Here is a 19,134-nt window from a genome sequence, read left to right on the forward strand (position 1 = left end):
CAAATAATTTAGACCCACAAAACTCATCAAAACATTCTGAAAAAATGCCAAAACATTAGAAAACCAGCCAGAACTGATCAAAACATTCAAAAAACTTGGCAAAACATCACAAAAACAAATCAAAACCAACCAAAACATTCCAAAAACCCGACAAAATAGTTTACAACCTGCCAAAACTGATCAAAACATTCTGAAAAGATGCCAAAATACTAGAAAACCAGTCAGAAGTGATCAAAACTTTCAATAACTTGCCAAAACATAATCAAAACAAATGAAAGCAAACCAAAACATTCCAAATACCCGCCAAAATATTTTAAAACCCGCCAAAACGAATCCAAACGTTCCACAACCTGCCAAGACAATAAAAACAACACAAGAGAAAACAAAACATTCTAAAACACCACCAAAACATTCCGAAAACCCGCCAAAAGATCATCAAAACAAATCAAAACAAACCAAACAATAGGAGGAACACGGCAACATATTGGCAAGCAAGAGACGGAGAGCGCGGCACCTTCTAGGAGGCCAAGAAAGAAGCCGCACAACACCTGCACTGTGTCTGCAACTTTCAAACTGCTAGAAGCTAGTGGCTTGCCACTGGCCTGCCTCTTCAATTGCCATTAGCATTCCAATGGAAGCTATTCTTGGACAACTTTGCTCTGCTTGCTGCTAGTTCTGCCCCAGCCTACCATAGATAACCTTGCTCTTCCCTTGAGGCTCTGAGATGCCAAGAACTTGTCAACTTCAAAGGGCGGGCCGGGCTACATCTACTCAGCTGCCACAGTTTCTCCTTGCTAGACCTAGTGGGAAAGCATTTTGCTGAGATGCAGAAGGCAAGAAACGCAGAATACGGAGACGCGGAGCTGTCCCAAGTGCCGCTGCCAGGCGTCTTGCCGCAGAAGGAGCGCCCCGGAGCGCACCGCAACCGGCACCGTCATCTCTGCGCAAAGAGCCAAAATATTTGAAAACCCGCCAAAACTAATCCAAAAATATTTTCAAACCCGCCAAAATAGAAAACCAGACAGAAGTGATCAATACATTCGAAAAAACCTGACAAAACATGATAAAGCCCACCAAAGCTAATCCAAACACACCAAAAACTGGGCTAAACAGAATCAAAACCTTCTAAAAACCGGCCAAAATATTTCAAAACCCGTCAAAACTAATCAAAACATTCTGAATACCCGCCAAAACATTCCAAATACCCGCCAAAATATTTTAAACCCCGCCAAAAGGAATCCAAACATTCCAAAACCTGCCAACACAATAAAAACAACTCAAGAGAATACAAAACATTCTAAAACCCAACCAAAACATTCCCGAAAACCCGACAAAACATCATAAAAACAAATCAAAACCAACCAAAATATTCCGAAAACCCGCCAAAATAATTTAGACCCACAAAACTCATCAAAACATTCTGAAAAAATGCCAAAACATTAGAAAACCAGCCAGAACTGATCAAAACATTCAAAAAACTTGGCAAAACATCATAAAAACAAATCAAAACCAACCAAAACATTCCAAAAACCCGACAAAATAGTTTACAACCTGCCAAAACTGATCAAAACATTCTGAAAAGATGCCAAAATACTAGAAAACCAGTAAGAAGTGATTGAAACTTTCAATAACTTGCCAAAACATAATCAAAACAAATGAAAGCAAACCAAAACATTCCAAATACCCGCCAAAATATTTTAAAACCCGCCAAAACGAATCCAAACGTTCCACAACCTGCCAAGACAATAAAAACAACACAAGAGAAAACAAAACATTCTAAAACACCACCAAAACATTCCGAAAACCCGCCAAAAGATCATCAAAACAAATCAAAACAAACCAAACAATAGGAGGAACACGGCAACATATTGGCAAGCAAGAGACGGAGAGCGCGGCACCTTCTAGGAGGCCAAGAAGGAAGCCGCACAACACCTGCACTGTGTCTGCAACTTTCAAACTGCTAGAAGCTAGTGGCTTGCCACTGGCCTGCCTCTTCAATTGCCATTAGCATTCCAATGGAAGCTATTCTTGGACAATTTTGCTCTGCTTGCTGCTAGTTCTGCCCCAGCCTACCATAGATAACCTTGCTCTTCCCTTGAGGCTCTGAGATGCCAAGAACTTGTCAACTTCAAAGGGCGGGCCGGGCTACATCTACTCAGCTGCCACAGTTTCTCCTTGCTAGACCTAGTGGGAAAGCATTTTGCTGAGATGCAGAAGGCAAGAAACGCAGAATACGGAGACGCGGAGCTGTCCCAAGTGCCGCTGCCAGGCGTCTTGCCGCAGAAGGAGTGCCCCGGAGCGCACCGCAACCGGCACCGTCATCTCTGCGCAAAGAGCCAAAATATTTTCAAACCCGCCAAAACTAATCCAAAAATATTTTCAAACCCGCCAAAATAGAAAACCAGACAGAAGTGATCAATACATTCGAAAAAACCTGACAAAACATGATAAAGCCCACCAAAGCTAATCCAAATACACCAAAAACTGGGCTAAACAGAATCAAAACCTTCTAAAAACCGGCCAAAATATTTCCAAACCCGTCAAAACTAATCAAAACATTCCGAATACCCGCCAAAACATTCCAAATACCCGCCAAAATATTTTAAACCCCGCCAAAAGGAATCCAAACATTCCAAAACCTGCCAACACAATAAAAACAACTCAAGAGAATACAAAACATTCTAAAACCCAACCAAAACATTCCCGAAAACCCGACAAAACATCATAAAAACAAATCAAAACCAACCAAAATATTCCGAAAAACCGCCCAAATAATTTAGACCCACAAAACTCATCAAAACATTCTGAAAAAATGCCAAAACATTAGAAAACCAGCCAGAACTGATCAAAACATTCAAAAAACTTGGCAAAACATCACAAAAACAAATCAAAACCAACCAAAACATTCCAAAAACCCGACAAAATAGTTTACAACCTGCCAAAACTGATCAAAACATTCTGAAAAGATGCCAAAATACTAGAAAACCAGTCAGAAGTGATCAAAACTTTCAATAACTTGCCAAAGCATAATCAAAACAAATGAAAGCAAACCAAAACATTCCAAATACCCGCCAAAATATTTTAAAACCCGCCAAAACGAATCCAAACGTTCCACAACCTGCCAAGACAATAAAAACAACACAAGAGAAAACAAAACATTCTAAAACACCACCAAAACATTCCGAAAACCCGCCAAAAGATCATCAAAACAAATCAAAACAAACCAAACAATAGGAGGAACACGGCAACATATTGGCAAGCAAGAGACGGAGAGCGCGGCACCTTCTAGGAGGCCAAGAAAGAAGCCGCACAACACCTGCACTGTGTCTGCAACTTTCAAACTGCTAGAAGCTAGTGGCTTGCCACTGGCCTGCCTCTTCAATTGCCATTAGCATTCCAATGGAAGCTATTCTTGGACAATTTTGCTCTGCTTGCTGCTAGTTCTGCCCCAGCCTACCATAGATAACCTTGCTCTTCCCTTGAGGCTCTGAGATGCCAAGAACTTGTCAACTTCAAAGGGCGGGCCGGGCTACATCTACTCAGCTGCCACAGTTTCTCCTTGCTAGACCTAGTGGGAAAGCATTTTGCTGAGATGCAGAAGGCAAGAAACGCAGAATACGGAGACGCGGAGCTGTCCCAAGTGCCGCTGCCAGGCGTCTTGCCGCAGAAGGAGCGCCCCGGAGCGCACCGCAACCGGCACCGTCGTCTCTGCGCAAAGAGCCAAAATATTTGAAAACCCGCCAAAACTCATCCAAAAATATTTTCAAACCCGCCAAAATAGAAAACCAGACAGAAGTGATCAATACATTCGAAAAAAGCTGACAAAACATGATAAAGCCCACCAAAGCTAATCCAAACACACCAAAAACTGGGCTAAACAGAATCAAAACCTTCTAAAAACCGGCCAAAATATTTCAAAACCCGTCAAAACTAATCAAAACATTCTGAATACCCGCCAAAACATTCCAAATACCCGCCAAAATATTTTAAACCCCGCCAAAAGGAATCCAAACATTCCAAAACCTGCCAACACAATAAAAACAACTCAAGAGAATACAAAACATTCTAAAACCCAACCAAAACATTCCCGAAAACCCGACAAAACATCATAAAAACAAATCAAAACCAACCAAAATATTCCGAAAACCCGCCAAAATAATTTAGACCCACAAAACTCATCAAAACATTCTGAAAAAATGCCAAAACATTAGAAAACCAGCCAGAACTGATCAAAACATTCAAAAAACTTGGCAAAACATCATAAAAACAAATCAAAACCAACCAAAACATTCCAAAAACCCGACAAAATAGTTTACAACCTGCCAAAACTGATCAAAACATTCTGAAAAGATGCCAAAATACTAGAAAACCAGTCAGAAGTGATCAAAACTTTCAATAACTTGCCAAAACATAATCAAAACAAATGAAAGCAAACCAAAACATTCCAAATACCCGCCAAAATATTTTAAAACCCGCCAAAACGAATCCAAACGTTCCACAACCTGCCAAGACAATAAAAACAACACAAGAGAAAACAAAACATTCTAAAACACCACCAAAACATTCCGAAAACCCGCCAAAAGATCATCAAAACAAATCAAAACAAACCAAACAATAGGAGGAACACGGCAACATATTGGCAAGCAAGAGACGGAGAGCGCGGCACCTTCTAGGAGGCCAAGAAAGAAGCCGCACAACACCTGCACTGTGTCTGCAACTTTCAAACTGCTAGAAGCTAGTGGCTTGCCACTGGCCTGCCTCTTCAATTGCCATTAGCATTCCAATGGAAGCTATTCTTGGACAATTTTGCTCTGCTTGCTGCTAGTTCTGCCCCAGCCTACCATAGATAACCTTGCTCTTCCCTTGAGGCTCTGAGATGCCAAGAACTTGTCAACTTCAAAGGGCGGGCCGGGCTACATCTACTCAGCTGCCACAGTTTCTCCTTGCTAGACCTAGTGGGAAAGCATTTTGCTGAGATGCAGAAGGCAAGAAACGCAGAATACGGAGACGCGGAGCTGTCCCAAGTGCCGCTGCCAGGCGTCTTTCCGCAGAAGGAGCGCCCCGGAGCGCACCGCAACCGGCACCGTCATCTCTGCGCAAAGAGCCAAAATATTTTCAAACCCGCCAAAACTAATCCAAAAATATTTTCAAACCCGCCAAAATAGAAAACCAGACAGAAGTGATCAATACATTCGAAAAAACCTGACAAAACATGATAAAGCCCACCAAAGCTAATCCAAATACACCAAAAACTGGGCTAAACAGAATCAAAACCTTCTAAAAACCGGCCAAAATATTTCCAAACCCGTCAAAACTAATCAAAACATTCCGAATACCCGCCAAAACATTCCAAATACCCGCCAAAATATTTTAAACCCCGCCAAAAGGAATCCAAACATTCCAAAACCTGCCAACACAATAAAAACAACTCAAGAGAATACAAAACATTCTAAAACCCAACCAAAACATTCCCGAAAACCCGACAAAACATCATAAAAACAAATCAAAACCAACCAAAATATTCCGAAAAACCGCCCAAATAATTTAGACCCACAAAACTCATCAAAACATTCTGAAAAAATGCCAAAACATTAGAAAACCAGCCAGAACTGATCAAAACATTCAAAAAACTTGGCAAAACATCACAAAAACAAATCAAAACCAACCAAAACATTCCAAAAACCCGACAAAATAGTTTACAACCTGCCAAAACTGATCAAAACATTCTGAAAAGATGCCAAAATACTAGAAAACCAGTCAGAAGTGATCAAAACTTTCAATAACTTGCCAAAGCATAATCAAAACAAATGAAAGCAAACCAAAACATTCCAAATACCCGCCAAAATATTTTAAAACCCGCCAAAACGAATCCAAACGTTCCACAACCTGCCAAGACAATAAAAACAACACAAGAGAAAACAAAACATTCTAAAACACCACCAAAACATTCCGAAAACCCGCCAAAAGATCATCAAAACAAATCAAAACAAACCAAACAATAGGAGGAACACGGCAACATATTGGCAAGCAAGAGACGGAGAGCGCGGCACCTTCTAGGAGGCCAAGAAAGAAGCCGCACAACACCTGCACTGTGTCTGCAACTTTCAAACTGCTAGAAGCTAGTGGCTTGCCACTGGCCTGCCTCTTCAATTGCCATTAGCATTCCAATGGAAGCTATTCTTGGACAATTTTGCTCTGCTTGCTGCTAGTTCTGCCCCAGCCTACCATAGATAACCTTGCTCTTCCCTTGAGGCTCTGAGATGCCAAGAACTTGTCAACTTCAAAGGGCGGGCCGGGCTACATCTACTCAGCTGCCACAGTTTCTCCTTGCTAGACCTAGTGGGAAAGCATTTTGCTGAGATGCAGAAGGCAAGAAACGCAGAATACGGAGACGCGGAGCTGTCCCAAGTGCCGCTGCCAGGCGTCTTGCCGCAGAAGGAGCGCCCCGGAGCGCACCGCAACCGGCACCGTCGTCTCTGCGCAAAGAGCCAAAATATTTGAAAACCCGCCAAAACTCATCCAAAAATATTTTCAAACCCGCCAAAATAGAAAACCAGACAGAAGTGATCAATACATTCGAAAAAAGCTGACAAAACATGATAAAGCCCACCAAAGCTAATCCAAACACACCAAAAACTGGGCTAAACAGAATCAAAACCTTCTAAAAACCGGCCAAAATATTTCAAAACCCGTCAAAACTAATCAAAACATTCTGAATACCCGCCAAAACATTCCAAATACCCGCCAAAATATTTTAAACCCCGCCAAAAGGAATCCAAACATTCCAAAACCTGCCAACACAATAAAAACAACTCAAGAGAATACAAAACATTCTAAAACCCAACCAAAACATTCCCGAAAACCCGACAAAACATCATAAAAACAAATCAAAACCAACCAAAATATTCCGAAAACCCGCCAAAATAATTTAGACCCACAAAACTCATCAAAACATTCTGAAAAAATGCCAAAACATTAGAAAACCAGCCAGAACTGATCAAAACATTCAAAAAACTTGGCAAAACATCATAAAAACAAATCAAAACCAACCAAAACATTCCAAAAACCCGACAAAATAGTTTACAACCTGCCAAAACTGATCAAAACATTCTGAAAAGATGCCAAAATACTAGAAAACCAGTCAGAAGTGATCAAAACTTTCAATAACTTGCCAAAACATAATCAAAACAAATGAAAGCAAACCAAAACATTCCAAATACCCGCCAAAATATTTGAAAACCCGCCAAAACGAATCCAAACGTTCCACAACCTGCCAAGACAATAAAAACAACACAAGAGAAAACAAAACATTCTAAAACACCACCAAAACATTCCGAAAACCCGCCAAAAGATCATCAAAACAAATCAAAACAAACCAAACAATAGGAGGAACACGGCAACATATTGGCAAGCAAGAGACGGAGAGCGCGGCACCTTCTAGGAGGCCAAGAAAGAAGCCGCACAACACCTGCACTGTGTCTGCAACTTTCAAACTGCTAGAAGCTAGTGGCTTGCCACTGGCCTGCCTCTTCAATTGCCATTAGCATTCCAATGGAAGCTATTCTTGGACAATTTTGCTCTGCTTGCTGCTAGTTCTGCCCCAGCCTACCATAGATAACCTTGCTCTTCCCTTGAGGCTCTGAGATGCCAAGAACTTGTCAACTTCAAAGGGCGGGCCGGGCTACATCTACTCAGCTGCCACAGTTTCTCCTTGCTAGACCTAGTGGGAAAGCATTTTGCTGAGATGCAGAAGGCAAGAAACGCACAATACGGAGACGCGGAGCTGTCCCAAGTGCCGCTGCCAGGCGTCTTGCCGCAGAAGGAGCGCCCCGGAGCGCACCGCAACCGGCACCGTCATCTCTGCGCAAAGAGCCAAAATATTTGAAAACCCGCCAAAACTAATCCAAAAATATTTTCAAACCCGCCAAAATAGAAAACCAGACAGAAGTGATCAATACATTCGAAAAAACCTGACAAAACATGATAAAGCCCAGCAAAGCTAATCCAAACACACCAAAAACTGGGCTAAACAGAATCAAAACCTTCTAAAAACCGGCCAAAATATTTCAAAACCCGTCAAAACTAATCAAAACATTCTGAATACCCGCCAAAACATTCCAAATACCCGCCAAAATATTTTAAACCCCGCCAAAAGGAATCCAAACATTCCAAAACCTGCCAACACAATAAAAACAACTCAAGAGAATACAAAACATTCTAAAACCCAACCAAAACATTCCCGAAAACCCGACAAAACATCATAAAAACAAATCAAAACCAACCAAAATATTCCGAAAACCCGCCAAAATAATTTAGACCCACAAAACTCATCAAAACATTCTGAAAAAATGCCAAAACATTAGAAAACCAGCCAGAACTGATCAAAACATTCAAAAAACTTGGCAAAACATCATAAAAACAAATCAAAACCAACCAAAACATTCCAAAAACCCGACAAAATAGTTTACAACCTGCCAAAACTGATCAAAACGTTCTGAAAAGATGCCAAAATACTAGAAAACCAGTCAGAAGTGATCAAAACTTTCAATAACTTGCCAAAACATAATCAAAACAAATGAAAGCAAACCAAAACATTCCAAATACCCGCCAAAATATTTTAAAACCCGCCAAAACGAATCCAAACGTTCCACAACCTGCCAAGACAATAAAAACAACACAAGAGAAAACAAAACATTCTAAAACACCACCAAAACATTCCGAAAACCCGCCAAAAGATCATCAAAACAAATCAAAACAAACCAAACAATAGGAGGAACACGGCAACATATTGGCAAGCAAGAGACGGAGAGCGCGGCACCTTCTAGGAGGCCAAGAAAGAAGCCGCACAACACCTGCACTGTGTCTGCAACTTTCAAACTGCTAGAAGCTAGTGGCTTGCCACTGGCCTGCCTCTTCAATTGCCATTAGCATTCCAATGGAAGCTATTCTTGGACAATTTTGCTCTGCTTGCTGCTAGTTCTGCCCCAGCCTACCATAGATAACCTTGCTCTTCCCTTGAGGCTCTGAGATGCCAAGAACTTGTCAACTTCAAAGGGCGGGCCGGGCTACATCTACTCAGCTGCCACAGTTTCTCCTTGCTAGACCTAGTGGGAAAGCATTTTGCTGAGATGCAGAAGGCAAGAAACGCAGAATACGGAGACGCGGAGCTGTCCCAAGTGCCGCTGCCAGGCGTCTTGCCGCAGAAGGAGTGCCCCGGAGCGCACCGCAACCGGCACCGTCGTCTCTGCGCAAAGAGCCAAAATATTTGAAAACCCGCCAAAACTAATCCAAAAATATTTTCAAACCCGCCAAAATAGAAAACCAGACAGAAGTGATCAATACATTCGAAAAAACCTGACAAAACATGATAAAGCCCACCAAAGCTAATCCAAACACACCAAAAACTGGGCTATACAGAATCAAAACCTTCTAAAAACCGGCCAAAATATTTCCAAACCCGTCAAAACTAATCAAAACATTCCGAATACCCGCCAAAACATTCCAAATACCCGCCAAAATATTTTAAACCCCGCCAAAAGGAATCCAAACATTCCAAAACCTGCCAACACAATAAAAACAACTCAAGAGAATACAAAACATTCTAAAACCCAACCAAAACATTCCCGAAAACCCGACAAAACATCATAAAAACAAATCAAAACCAACCAAAATATTCCGAAAAACCGCCCAAATAATTTAGACCCACAAAACTCATCAAAACATTCTGAAAAAATGCCAAAACATTAGAAAACCAGCCAGAACTGATCAAAACATTCAAAAAACTTGGCAAAACATCACAAAAACAAATCAAAACCAACCAAAACATTCCAAAAACCCGACAAAATAGTTTACAACCTGCCAAAACTGATCAAAACATTCTGAAAAGATGCCAAAATACTAGAAAACCAGTCAGAAGTGATCAAAACTTTCAATAACTTGCCAAAACATAATCAAAACAAATGAAAGCAAACCAAAACATTCCAAATACCCGCCAAAATATTTTAAAACCCGCCAAAACGAATCCAAACGTTCCACAACCTGCCAAGACAATAAAAACAACACAAGAGAAAACAAAACATTCTAAAACACCACCAAAACATTCCGAAAACCCGCCAAAAGATCATCAAAACAAATCAAAACAAACCAAACAATAGGAGGAACACGGCAACATATTGGCAAGCAAGAGACGGAGAGCGCGGCACCTTCTAGGAGGCCAAGAAAGAAGCCGCACAACACCTGCACTGTGTCTGCAACTTTCAAACTGCTAGAAGCTAGTGGCTTGCCACTGGCCTGCCTCTTCAATTGCCATTAGCATTCCAATGGAAGCTATTCTTGGACAATTTTGCTCTGCTTGCTGCTAGTTCTGCCCCAGCCTACCATAGATAACCTTGCTCTTCCCTTGAGGCTCTGAGATGCCAAGAACTTGTCAACTTCAAAGGGCGGGCCGGGCTACATCTACTCAGCTGCCACAGTTTCTCCTTGCTAGACCTAGTGGGAAAGCATTTTGCTGAGATGCAGAAGGCAAGAAACGCAGAATACGGAGACGCGGAGCTGTCCCAAGTGCCGCTGCCAGGCGTCTTGCCGCAGAAGGAGCGCCCCGGAGCGCACCGCAACCGGCACCGTTGTCTCTGCGCAAAGAGCCAAAATATTTTCAAACCCGCCAAAACTAATCCAAAAATATTTTCAAACCCGCCAAAATAGAAAACCAGACAGAAGTGATCAATACATTCGAAAAAACCTGACAAAACATGATAAAGCCCACCAAAGCTAATCCAAACACACCAAAAACTGGGCTAAACAGAATCAAAACCTTCTAAAAACCGGCCAAAATATTTCAAAACCCGTCAAAACTAATCAAAACATTCCGAATACCCGCCAAAACATTCCAAATACCCGCCAAAATATTTTAAACCCCGCCAAAAGGAATCCAAACATTCCAAAACCTGCCAACACAATAAAAACAACTCAAGAGAATACAAAACATTCTAAAACCCAACCAAAACATTCCCGAAAACCCGACAAAACATCATAAAAACAAATCAAAACCAACCAAAATATTCCGAAAACCCGCCCAAATAATTTAGACCCACAAAACTCATCAAAACATTCTGAAAAAATGCCAAAACATTAGAAAACCAGCCAGAACTGATCAAAACATTCCAAAAACTTGGCAAAACATCACAAAAACAAATCAAAACCAACCAAAACATTCCAAAAACCCGACAAAATAGTTTACAACCTGCCAAAACTGATCAAAACATTCTGAAAAGATGCCAAAATACTAGAAAACCAGTCAGAAGTGATCAAAACTTTCAATAACTTGCCAAAACATAATCAAAACAAATGAAAGCAAACCAAAACATTCCAAATACCCGCCAAAATATTTTAAAACCCGCCAAAACGAATCCAAACGTTCCACAACCTGCCAAGACAATAAAAACAACACAAGAGAAAACAAAACATTCTAAAACACCACCAAAACATTCCGAAAACCCGCCAAAAGATCATCAAAACAAATCAAAACAAACCAAACAATAGGAGGAACACGGCAACATATTGGCAAGCAAGAGACGGAGAGCGCGGCACCTTCTAGGAGGCCAAGAAAGAAGCCGCACAACACCTGCACTGTGTCTGCAACTTTCAAACTGCTAGAAGCTAGTGGCTTGCCACTGGCCTGCCTCTTCAATTGCCATTAGCATTCCAATGGAAGCTATTCTTGGACAATTTTGCTCTGCTTGCTGCTAGTTCTGCCCCAGCCTACCATAGATAACCTTGCTCTTCCCTTGAGGCTCTGAGATGCCAAGAACTTGTCAACTTCAAAGGGCGGGCCGGGCTACATCTACTCAGCTGCCACAGTTTCTCCTTGCTAGACCTAGTGGGAAAGCATTTTGCTGAGATGCAGAAGGCAAGAAACGCAGAATACGGAGACGCGGAGCTGTCCCAAGTGCCGCTGCCAGGCGTCTTGCCGCAGAAGGAGCGCCCCGGAGCGCACCGCAACCGGCACCGTTGTCTCTGCGCAAAGAGCCAAAATATTTGAAAACCCGCCAAAACTCATCCAAAAATATTTTCAAACCCGCCAAAATAGAAAACCAGACAGAAGTGATCAATACATTCGAAAAAACCTGACAAAACATGATAAAGCCCACCAAAGCTAATCCAAACACACCAAAAACTGGGCTAAACAGAATCAAAACCTTCTAAAAACCGGCCAAAATATTTCCAAACCCGTCAAAACTAATCAAAACATTCCGAATACCCGCCAAAACATTCCAAATACCCGCCAAAATATTTTAAACCCCGCCAAAAGGAATCCAAACATTCCAAAACCTGCCAACACAATAAAAACAACTCAAGAGAATACAAAACATTCTAAAACCCAACCAAAACATTCCCGAAAACCCGACAAAACATCATAAAAACAAATCAAAACCAACCAAAATATTCCGAAAAACCGCCCAAATAATTTAGACCCACAAAACTCATCAAAACATTCTGAAAAAATGCCAAAACATTAGAAAACCAGCCAGAACTGATCAAAACATTCAAAAAACTTGGCAAAACATCACAAAAACAAATCAAAACCAACCAAAACATTCCAAAAACCCGACAAAATAGTTTACAACCTGCCAAAACTGATCAAAACATTCTGAAAAGATGCCAAAATACTAGAAAACCAGTCAGAAGTGATCAAAACTTTCAATAACTTGCCAAAACATAATCAAAACAAATGAAAGCAAACCAAAACATTCCAAATACCCGCCAAAATATTTGAAAACCCGCCAAAACGAATCCAAACGTTCCACAACCTGCCAAGACAATAAAAACAACACAAGAGAAAACAAAACATTCTAAAACACCACCAAAACATTCCGAAAACCCGCCAAAAGATCATCAAAACAAATCAAAACAAACCAAACAATAGGAGGAACACGGCAACATATTGGCAAGCAAGAGACGGAGAGCGCGGCACCTTCTAGGAGGCCAAGAAGGAAGCCGCACAACACCTGCACTGTGTCTGCAACTTTCAAACTGCTAGAAGCTAGTGGCTTGCCACTGGCCTGCCTCTTCAATTGCCATTAGCATTCCAATGGAAGCTATTCTTGGACAATTTTGCTCTGCTTGCTGCTAGTTCTGCCCCAGCCTACCATAGATAACCTTGCTCTTCCCTTGAGGCTCTGAGATGCCAAGAACTTGTCAACTTCAAAGGGCGGGCCGGGCTACATCTACTCAGCTGCCACAGTTTCTCCTTGCTAGACCTAGTGGGAAAGCATTTTGCTGAGATGCAGAAGGCAAGAAACGCAGAATACGGAGACGCGGAGCTGTCCCAAGTGCCGCTGCCAGGCGTCTTTCCGCAGAAGGAGTGCCCCGGAGCGCACCGCAACCGGCACCGTCATCTCTGCGCAAAGAGCCAAAATATTTTCAAACCCGCCAAAACTAATCCAAAAATATTTTCAAACCCGCCAAAATAGAAAACCAGACAGAAGTGATCAATACATTCGAAAAAACCTGACAAAACATGATAAAGCCCACCAAAGCTAATCCAAACACACCAAAAACTGGGCTAAACAGAATCAAAACCTTCTAAAAACCGGCCAAAATATTTCCAAACCCGTCAAAACTAATCAAAACATTCCGAATACCCGCCAAAACATTCCAAATACCCGCCAAAATATTTTAAACCCCGCCAAAAGGAATCCAAACATTCCAAAACCTGCCAACACAATAAAAACAACTCAAGAGAATACAAAACATTCTAAAACCCAACCAAAACATTCCCGAAAACCCGACAAAACATCATAAAAACAAATCAAAACCAACCAAAATATTCCGAAAAACCGCCCAAATAATTTAGACCCACAAAACTCATCAAAACATTCTGAAAAAATGCCAAAACATTAGAAAACCAGCCAGAACTGATCAAAACATTCAAAAAACTTGGCAAAACATCACAAAAACAAATCAAAACCAACCAAAACATTCCAAAAACCCGACAAAATAGTTTACAACCTGCCAAAACTGATCAAAACATTCTGAAAAGATGCCAAAATACTAGAAAACCAGTCAGAAGTGATCAAAACTTTCAATAACTTGCCAAAACATAATCAAAACAAATGAAAGCAAACCAAAACATTCCAAATACCCGCCAAAATATTTGAAAACCCGCCAAAACGAATCCAAACGTTCCACAACCTGCCAAGACAATAAAAACAACACAAGAGAAAACAAAACATTCTAAAACACCACCAAAACATTCCAAAAACCCGCCAAAAGATCATCAAAACAAATCAAAACAAACCAAACAATAGGAGGAACACGGCAACATATTGGCAAGCAAGAGACGGAGAGCGCGGCACCTTCTAGGAGGCCAAGAAGGAAGCCGCACAACACCTGCACTGTGTCTGCAACTTTCAAACTGCTAGAAGATAGTGGCTTGCCACTGGCCTGCCTCTTCAATTGCCATTAGCATTCCAATGGAAGCTATTCTTGGACAACTTTGCTCTGCTTGCTGCTAGTTCTGCCCCAGCCTACCATAGATAACCTTGCTCTTCCCTTGAGGCTCTGAGATGCCAAGAACTTGTCAATTTCAAAGGGCGGGCCGGGCTACATCTACTCAGCTGCCACAGTTTCTCCTTGCTAGACCTAGTGGGAAAGCATTTTGCTGAAATGCAGAAGGCAAGAAACGCAGAATACGGAGACGCGGAGCTGTCCCAAGTGCCGCTGCCAGGCGTCTTGCCGCAGAAGGAGCGCCCCGGAGCGCACCGCAACCGGCACCGTCGTCTCTGCGCAAAGAGCCAAAATATTTTCAAACCCGCCAAAACTCATCCAAAAATATTTTCAAACCCGCCAAAATAGAAAACCAGACAGAAGTGATCAATACATTCGAAAAAAGCTGACAAAACATGATAAAGCCCACCAAAGCTAATCCAAACACACCAAAAACTGGGCTAAACAGAATCAAAACCTTCTAAAAACCGGCCAAAATATTTCAAAACCCGTCAAAACTAATCAAAACATTCCGAATACCCGCCAAAACATTCCAAATACCCGCCAAAATATTTTAAACCCCGCCAAAAGGAATCCAAACATTCCAAAACCTGCCAACACAATAAAAACAACTCAAGAGAATACAAAACATTCTAAAACCCAACCAAAACATTCCCGAAAACCCGACAAAACATCATAAAAACAAATCAAAACCAACCAAAATATTCCGAAAACCCGCCCAAATAATTTAGACCCACAAAACTCATCAAAACATTCTGAAAAAATGCCAAAACATTAGAAAACCAGCCAGAACTGATCAAAACATTCCAAAAACTTGGCAAAACATCATAAAAACAAATCAAAACCAACCAAAACATTCCAAAAACCCGACAAAATAGTTTACAACCTGCCAAAACTGATCAAAACATTCTGAAAAGATGCCAAAATACTAGAAAACCAGTCAGAAGTGATCAAAACTTTCAATAACTTGCCAAAACATAATCAAAACAAATGAAAGCAAACCAAAACATTCCAAATACCCGCCAAAATATTTTAAAACCCGCCAAAACAAATCCAAACGTTCCACAACCTGCCAAGACAATAAAAACAACACAAGAGAAAACAAAACATTCTAAAACACCACCAAAACATTCCGAAAACCCGCCAAAAGATCATCAAAACAAATCAAAACAAACCAAACAATAGGAGGAACACGGCAACATATTGGCAAGCAAGAGACGGAGAGCGCGGCACCTTCTAGGAGGCCAAGAAGGAAGCCGCACAACACCTGCACTGTGTCTGCAACTTTCAAACTGCTAGAAGCTAGTGGCTTGCCACTGGCCTGCCTCTTCAATTGCCATTAGCATTCCAATGGAAGCTATTCTTGGACAATTTTGCTCTGCTTGCTGCTAGTTCTGCCCCAGCCTACCATAGATAACCTTGCTCTTCCCTTGAGGCTCTGAGATGCCAAGAACTTGTCAACTTCAAAGGGCGGGCCGGGCTACATCTACTCAGCTGCCACAGTTTCTCCTTGCTAGACCTAGTGGGAAAGCATTTTGCTGAGATGCAGAGGGCAAGAAACGCAGAATACGGAGACGCGGAGCTGTCCCAAGTGCCGCTGCCAGGCGTCTTGCCGCAGAAGGAGCGCCCCGGAGCGCACCGCAACCGGCACCGTCGTCTCTGCGCAAAGAGCCAAAATATTTGAAAACCCGCCAAAACTCATCCAAAAATATTTTCAAACCCGCCAAAATAGAAAACCAGACAGAAGTGATCAATACATTCGAAAAAACCTGACAAAACATGATAAAGCCCACCAAAGCTAATCCAAACACACCAAAAACTGGGCTAAACAGAATCAAAACCTTCTAAAAACCGGCCAAAATATTTCAAAACCCGTCAAAACTAATCAAAACATTCCGAATACCCGCCAAAACATTCCAAATACCCGCCAAAATATTTTAAACCCCGCCAAAAGGAATCCAAACATTCCAAAACCTGCCAACACAATAAAAACAACTCAAGAGAATACAAAACATTCTAAAACCCAACCAAAACATTCCCGAAAACCCGACAAAACATCATAAAAACAAATCAAAACCAACCAAAATATTCCGAAAACCCGCCCAAATAATTTAGACCCACAAAACTCATCAAAACATTCTGAAAAAATGCCAAAACATTAGAAAACCAGCCAGAACTGATCAAAACATTCAAAAAACTTGGCAAAACATCATAAAAACAAATCAAAACCAACCAAAACATTCCAAAAACCCGACAAAAGAGTTTACAACCTGCCAAAACTGATCAAAACATTCTGAAAAGATGCCAAAATACTAGAAAACCAGTCAGAAGTGATCAAAACTTTCAATAACTTGCCAAAACATAATCAAAACAAATGAAAGCAAACCAAAACATTCCTAATACCCGCCAAAATATTTTAAAACCCGCCAAAACGAATCCAAACGTTCCACAACCTGCCAAGACAATAAAAACAACACAAGAGAAAACAAAACATTCTAAAACACCACCAAAACATTCCGAAAACCCGCCAAAAGATCATCAAAACAAATCAAAACAAACCAAACAATAGGAGGAACACGGCAACATATTGGCAAGCAAGAGACGGAGAGCGCGGCACCTTCTAGGAGGCCAAGAAGGAAGCCGCACAACACCTGCACTGTGTCTGCAACTTTCAAACTGCTAGAAGCTAGTGGCTTGCCACTGGCCTGCCTCTTCAATTGCCATTAGCATTCCAATGGAAGCTATTCTTGGACAATTTTGCTCTGCTTGCTGCTAGTTCTGCCCCAGCCTACCATAGATAACCTTGCTCTTCCCTTGAGGCTCTGAGATGCCAAGAACTTGTCAACTTCAAAGGGCGGGCCGGGCTACATCTACTCAGCTGCCACAGTTTCTCCTTGCTAGACCTAGTGGGAAAGCATTTTGCTGAGATGCAGAAGGCAAGAAACGCAGAATACGGAGACGCGGAGCTGTCCCAAGTGCCGCTGCCAGGCGTCTTTCCGCAGAAGGAGCGCCCCGGAGCGCACCGCAACCGGCACCGTCGTCTCTGCGCAAAGAGCCAAAATATTTTCAAACCCGCCAAAACTCATCCAAAAATATTTTCAAACCCGCCAAAATAGAAAACCAGACAGAAGTGATCAATACATTCGAAAAAAGCTGACAAAACATGATAAAGCCCACCAAAGCTAATCCAAACACACCAAAAACTGGGCTAAACAGAATCAAAACCTTCTAAAAACCGGCCAAAATATTTCAAAACCCGTCAAAACTAATCAAAACATTCCGAATACCCGCCAAAACATTCCAAATACCCGCCAAAATATTTTAAACCCCGCCAAAAGGAATCCAAACATTCCAAAACCTGCCAACACAATAAAAACAACTCAAGAGAATACAAAACATTCTAAAACCCAACCAAAACATTCCCGAAAACCCGACAAAACATCATAAAAACAAATCAAAACCAACCAAAATATTCCGAAAAACCGCCCAAATAATTTAGACCCACAAAACTCATCAAAACATTCTGAAAAAATGCCAAAACATTAGAAAACCAGCCAGAACTGATCAAAACATTCAAAAAACTTGGCAAAACATCACAAAAACAAATCAAAACCAACCAAAACATTCCAAAAACCCGACAAAATAGTTTACAACCTGCCAAAACTGATCAAAACATTCTGAAAAGATGCCAAAATACTAGAAAACCAGTCAGAAGTGATCAAAACTTTCAATAACTTGCCAAAACATAATCAAAACAAATGAAAGCAAACCAAAACATTCCAAATACCCGCCAAAATATTTTAAAACCCGCCAAAACGAATCCAAACGTTCCACAACCTGCCAAGACAATAAAAACAACACAAGAGAAAACAAAACATTCTAAAACACCACCAAAACATTCCGAAAACCCGCCAAAAGATCATCAAAACAAATCAAAACAAACCAAACAATAGGAGGAACACGGCAACATATTGGCAAGCAAGAGACGGAGAGCGCGGCACCTTCTAGGAGGCCAAGAAGGAAGCCGCACAACACCTGCACTGTGTCTGCAACTTTCAAACTGCTAGAAGCTAGTGGCTTGCCACTGGCCTGCCTCTTCAATTGCCATTAGCATTCCAATGGAAGCTATTCTTGGACAATTTTGCTCTGCTTGCTGCTAGTTCTGCCCCAGCCTACCATAGATAACCTTGCTCTTCCCTTGAGGCTCTGAGATGCCAAGAACTTGTCAATTTCAAAGGGCGGGCCGGGCTACATCTACTCAGCTGCCACAGTTTCTCCTTGCTAGACCTAGTGGGAAAGCATTTTGCTGAGATGCAGAAGGCAAGAAACGCAGAATACGGAGACGCGGAGCTGTCCCAAGTGCCGCTGCCAGGCGTCTTTCCGCAGAAGGAGTGCCCCGGAGCGCACCGCAACCGGCACCGTCATCTCTGCGCAAAGAGCCAAAATATTTTCAAACCCGCCAAAACTCATCCAAAAATATTTTCAAACCCGCCAAAATAGAAAACCAGACAGAAGTGATCAATACATTCGAAAAAACCTGACAAAACATGATAAAGCCCACCAAAGCTAATCCAAACACACCAAAAACTGGGCTAAACAGAATCAAAACCTTCTAAAAACCGGCCAAAA

This window comes from Passer domesticus, chromosome 7 (genome assembly GCF_036417665.1).
Source record: "Passer domesticus isolate bPasDom1 chromosome 7, bPasDom1.hap1, whole genome shotgun sequence".
NCBI lineage: Eukaryota > Metazoa > Chordata > Aves > Passeriformes > Passeridae > Passer > Passer domesticus.